Genomic DNA, 5,893 nt, shown 5'->3' on the forward strand with positions numbered 1-5,893 from the left:
CTTTTTTTTTAAAGAAGACTAAGAGAAAAAAGATGTTTTATATGACACATTCTACCAGTGTTCCAAGTTTCAAAGTGTTTCGTTAATGAAAAATGTGGCCCCCGTTTTAAAAAAGATCCCTCCGTTGGGACTCCGTTGGGACTCATGACATGCATATCGTTTTTGTTTTTCTTTTTCATTTGTTTCAGTCATTAGACTCCAACCATACTGGAGCACCGACTCGGCGGGTTGTACTCGAATAAATCGACCCCAGGACTTATTTCTTTTTAAGCCTGGTACTTATTCTATCGGTTTCTTTTGCTGAACCGCTAGCTAACCGGGGAACGCGGAGACACCAACACCGGTTGTCAAGCAGTGGTGGGCGGACAAACACATACACAAAGACACACACAGATATATAAGCATATATATATATATATATATACACACACACACACACGATGGGCTTCGTTCAGTTTCTTATTTCTTTTTTTGTCCACAAGGGGCTAAACATAGACAAACAAGGACAGACAAAGGGATTAAGTCGATTACATCGACCCCAGTGCGTAACTGGTACTTAATTTATCGACCCCGAAAGGATGAAAGGAAAAGTCTACCTCGGCGGAATTTGAACTCAGAACGTGGCGGCAGACGAAATACCACTAAGCATTTCGCCCGGCGTGCTAACGTTTCTGCCAGCTCACCGCCTTATTGTATATACACACGACTTCTTTCAGTCTCAGTCTACCAAATCCACTCACATGGCTTTAGTCGGCTCGAGGCTACAGTAGAAGACACTTGCCCAAGATGCCACGCAGTGAGACTGAACGCGGAACAATATAATTGGAAAGCAAGCTTTTTGCCATACAGCCACGCCTACGCCTATATAGGGAATTTCACGCCACCACCGCCTAGTCTGTATGTGTGAGGATAAAATGAAGTCGTGCTGCGTTATTGTCTTACTTTTTTACTTATAATAAAACGTAATGTGTGTCCCGTTGGTCACGCTAGTAGAAGGAAACTAAAACAGCTAACGAGATGGGAATGAGTGACAAAGATGCTAAATGCAGGCGAACTGTAGTCGGAGATTTTACTCTGAAGTCGCTGAGCGAATTCTCATCGTTGAAAATATTTAACAATTTCACACACACACACTAGATTGAGAGTTACATGTATGGATCAAAACAGTTTGATCCATAGATAGATAGATAGATAGATAGATAGATAGATAGATAGATAGATAGATAGATAGATATCTTTTTATTATAGCCACACAGGGCTAAATACAGAAAATGGACAAATTACAAAGTAGAGCTTTTCTTTGGGGGGGGATAATTTCGATCAAAAGGGATCGCGGAAAAAAAAGGTGGGGATTTCGATCAAAAGGGATCGCGGGAAGAAAAAAAAAACCTGGGTGTGGGGGCGATCAATAGGGATCGTGTATCACAGTCAATGTAAAAAACGGGGAACAGATTAGGTTTATCCGTGGAGAGAAAAGCCTACGGAAAAGACCACGGTCACCTCAGGCTTTTTTTTTTTAAAGGTACATGAAAGTAAGTACCTTCTTTCTTTTTGTCTCTTTTTGTTACAAGCCTATGCTTAAAATGGTGTCGTCTTTCATTCTTACCATTCTTGCCACATTTACCCATTTTTTATTGAAACTTTCATTCGCCAACACTTTCCTCTCTATCCTCATCCTCCTTTTCAAGTGGTACTTGAAAAAGTTGACGAGGGACTGACCAGATAGATAGATAGATAGATAAAACTTACTTGGAAAAGGATGCCTGGCGTTCGGTCATGCAATAATATAAATAATATATAAATATATGCACATACCTACAAAAATATGTATATATACATGCTTATATTGGTACAGGACATCAAAAACGAGACAGAATGAGAAACGAGAACATAAAAATCGAAAACATAGAAAACGAACTTTTTTTCGAACAACGAAAAAAACAAACAAATAAACAGAGAAACGGGACATGCAACATAAAGAACATTCCCTTCATCAGTTGTCACCTGTTTTATCTACTTCGCGTTTCGAAGATAAGGACAAGACGCGACTTCGTTAAAACAGTCCTTCCCGCATAGCAAATTAAATAAAATTTGGGATTTTTTGCGGAGGGTGAAAATGGTAAGAAAAACAGGACAGTGAGAACAAAACAGTAAGAAAAAACGGTGAGGGCTGTTGAGCCAAGACCATGTGAAGTACTGAACGTTGGAAAAACGAGCTTTGAGAAGAGACAGATAAAAGCACGTCTTGTCTTTAGGAAGGAAGTGGAATAAAGAAAGTATGGGCGTTAGTCACGTGTGAGCAACGGGAGAGTCTCTCTCTATATATATATGTGTGTGTGTGTGTGTGTGTGTGTGTGTGTGTGTGTGTGTGTGTGTGTAGAAGGTTGAAAAGGAACACACGAGTTGATATATATATGGGAAATAAGTCAAGGTAGAAAATGCTAAAATAGTTTTATAAAAAGCATTTCAGTACCGGTTCGGTCATTGAGACTTTTTCAACTGTAAGTATGGAAAACAATTAAATTTGGGAAAAAGTAAATTTTGGAAAGATTAAATGAAAGTTTTTTAAAAGAATGTTTGGATAGTATTCAAATACAAGGGGCATTTTCCTTGTTTTTACCTGTCTCTGTCTCTCTTGTTTACTCTTGTGGGTTCGAGGTCGTTGCGAATTCTTGGCAGAGAAGAAGAAGAAGAAGAAGAAGAAGAAGAAGAAGAAGAAGAAGAAGAAGAAGAAGAAGAAGAAGAATGCGGGAGTGCTATGATAGTAGTAGGATGTTAAATGGTCAAGTTCCCTGAAAGGGACTTGTTGTGGATGGTAGTAGGGATTGAATTCTTGAGACATCTCTTTTGAATGTTTTGTTTAGGATATTTGTGTAGGTGTTATTCTAAGCAGCAGTAGTAGTAAAGTAAGGAAGGATGTGACGGAGAGGAATAAAAAGACGAAAAAGAAAGAGGAGAAGAAGTGAAAGAATGATAAAAGAGTGCGGGATGGTATGATAGTAGTAGGATGTTAAATGGTCAAGTGACCTAAAAGTGGCTCGTTGTGGGTTAGAGCAGTGATTGGGACTGTTTTTAATAAATTCTTGGGTATCTCTTTTGAATGTATCATTTTTAATATTTGCGTGCGTGTTATTCTAAGGTCGTGGTGGATATGTCATTTGTTGTAGATGCGTTCAAAAGGGGTCTGTATTTTGTGATATAGAAAGACGCTTTACTAATTTGTTGGCTACAAGTTGTATCATTCCTGAATTGATAGAGGGGAAAATTCTGAAGCTTGGATTTTTGTTATTAGCGCAAATGTCGATGTGTTGGCTGAATGCTATTTTTTTGTTTTTTTTAATTTTCATCTGGGATCTGTTCAGAGCCATCCTTTGACGTAGACTGTTTTTTGTTTGGCCGATGTATTGCTCTTGACACCCAGAGCATGTTAGTGCGTATATCAGGCTCTCCGAAGCACATGTGAAGCTGCTTTTCACTGTGAAACGTTGTCTCTGTTTGAAGGAGAACCCTGATCTCTCAAATAATTGACGCATATCCCACAGTTCGGTCTTCCGCATTTTTTTACTGGCGGCTTCAGTGTTGCTGAGCGTATTCAGGTTTGGGTTAGGAGACTTTTCATAGATTTGGGATGTCTCTTGCTTATTATGACGCTGTGTGTTTGGAGGATTAAATTCATTTTGTGGTCCTTTTTTAGCAGGGGAATGTTTTGAAGGATGGTGTCGAAGGCTTCATTGTTAAGAGGGTTGTGTGTGGAGATGTATGGTAGAGCTTTTGGTTGTAAATCCTTCTTTAATTTGGGATGTCTGAGTTCGTGGATGTTGAGCTGTAGGGCACGTTGAAAGCATATGTCAATTAGTGAAGGTGAGTAGTTCCTGGTGATGAGTGTACCATGTAGTCGTGTGTTCCTGGTGCTTGCATTAGAAACTATAGTACATATCCTTTTTGCTAGGTTGAAGGTGATATTCATTCTGGTGTGTCTGGGGTGGCACGAGCTGAACGGTAGATATTGCTTGGAGTTCGTGGGTTTATAGTGTATATCTGTTTCTATTACGTTGTTAGATTTCTTAATGAGGGGAAGGGAAGTTGTTGAATGTTTACGTCAAGTTCATTTATTAATGCTTGAAATTCTTGAAGACACTATATATATATATATATATATATATATATATATATATATATATATATATATATATATATATATATATATATATATATGCGTGTGTATATATAAGTGTATGTGTATGTGTGTGTCTGCATATATATATATATATATGGATCAAGCTGTTTTAATGTAACTTCCAATAAATTGGTTGAGTTCCCTTCTTTCGTTTGTCCACTCACTCGTACATATATATATATATATATATATATATATATATATATATATATATATATATATATATATATATGCAACATATATATATACACACACACACACACACATATGCATGAGGTGGGGTGCATACACTAATGACTGGATCAATTAAGAGATTATATATATATATATATATATATATATATATATATATATATATATACATATATATTTACATATATGTATGCATATGCATGTGTGTGTGTGCCTGTATATGTCCCCTCAAAGATACCGATAGAATTAGTACTAGGCTTAAAAAACAAGTCCTGGAGTCGATTTGTTCGACTAAAATTCTTCTTGGCCTTCAGTCAAATGATTGAGTCAAATAAAAGAAGGTAATGAAAGAATATATATATATATTTATATATATATATATATATATATTTGACAGGAAGGACAACAAAAGAAAGAAAGAGACCTCGATATTATGCAAATAGACGAATATATATGTAAAAATATGTGACACTTATTCAGTAGCCATGATAAAACTCCGAGTTTCGGATGCCAGGGTGGGAGCCCACGCCAACATCTCTTCACAGGAATTTTCAATTGGCCGGATAACTGAAGAGATGTTGGCGTGGGCTCCCACCCTGGCATCCGAAACTCGGAGTTTTATCATGGCTACTGAATAAGTGCCACATATTTCTATATATATATATATATATATATATATATATATGGATCGTTGGCGATTTTCTTTCCTCCGTCTTCTTTTACTCTTGGACTTTCCTCCGTCTCCTGTTTCTGACGAAGAGCTTTGCTTGAAACGTATGACCACCTTTTATTCTTTCTCCGAGCGTCTGCTAATACTTTACATGTACCACGTCCCACGTGTTGTTGCTTTTTTTTTCTTGTTGTGTTTGTTCTTCATTTTTATTTCGGGGGTGGGAATTTACTATGCATATGTATGTGTGTGTGGGGGGGGGGGGTGTCTGAATGTTTAAATTCAGTGCTTAAATTCTGTGTATGTAGATTTATTTATTTGATTGCTGACATTTAGCAATAGTTTTTGTCATTGTTCTGATGTGCTATTTTCTATCATTAATGAAAGACTGTCAGTTTTGACGACACCGGTATACTAATAGTTTATAGGAAACGTAATAGAAAAAAGCAAAGGAATACCTCACTGAATAATTTTTGTGTACGTTTGTATATATGTATGTATGTATGTATGTATGTATGTATGTATGTATGTATGTATGTATGTATATATGTATGTATGTAGGCGTGGCTGTGTGGTAAGAAGCTTGCTTATCAACTACATGGTTCCAGGTACAGTCCCTCTGCGTGGCACCTTGGGCAAGTGTCTTCTTCTATAGCCTCGGGTCGACCAAAGTCTTGTGAATGGATTTGGCAGACGGATGCTGAAAGAAGCCTGTCGTGTGTGTGTGTGTGTGTGTGTGTGTGTGTGTGTGTGTGTGTGTGTGTGTGTGAGTGTGTGTATGTTTGTGTGTCTGTGTTTGTCCCCCCACCATTGCTTGACAACAGATGCTGGTGCGTTTACGTCCACGTAACTTA

The sequence above is a fragment of the Octopus bimaculoides genome, chromosome 28 (assembly GCF_046866305.1).
Source record: "Octopus bimaculoides isolate indiv1 chromosome 28, ASM4686630v1, whole genome shotgun sequence".
NCBI classification, from domain to species: Eukaryota; Metazoa; Mollusca; class Cephalopoda; order Octopoda; family Octopodidae; genus Octopus; species Octopus bimaculoides.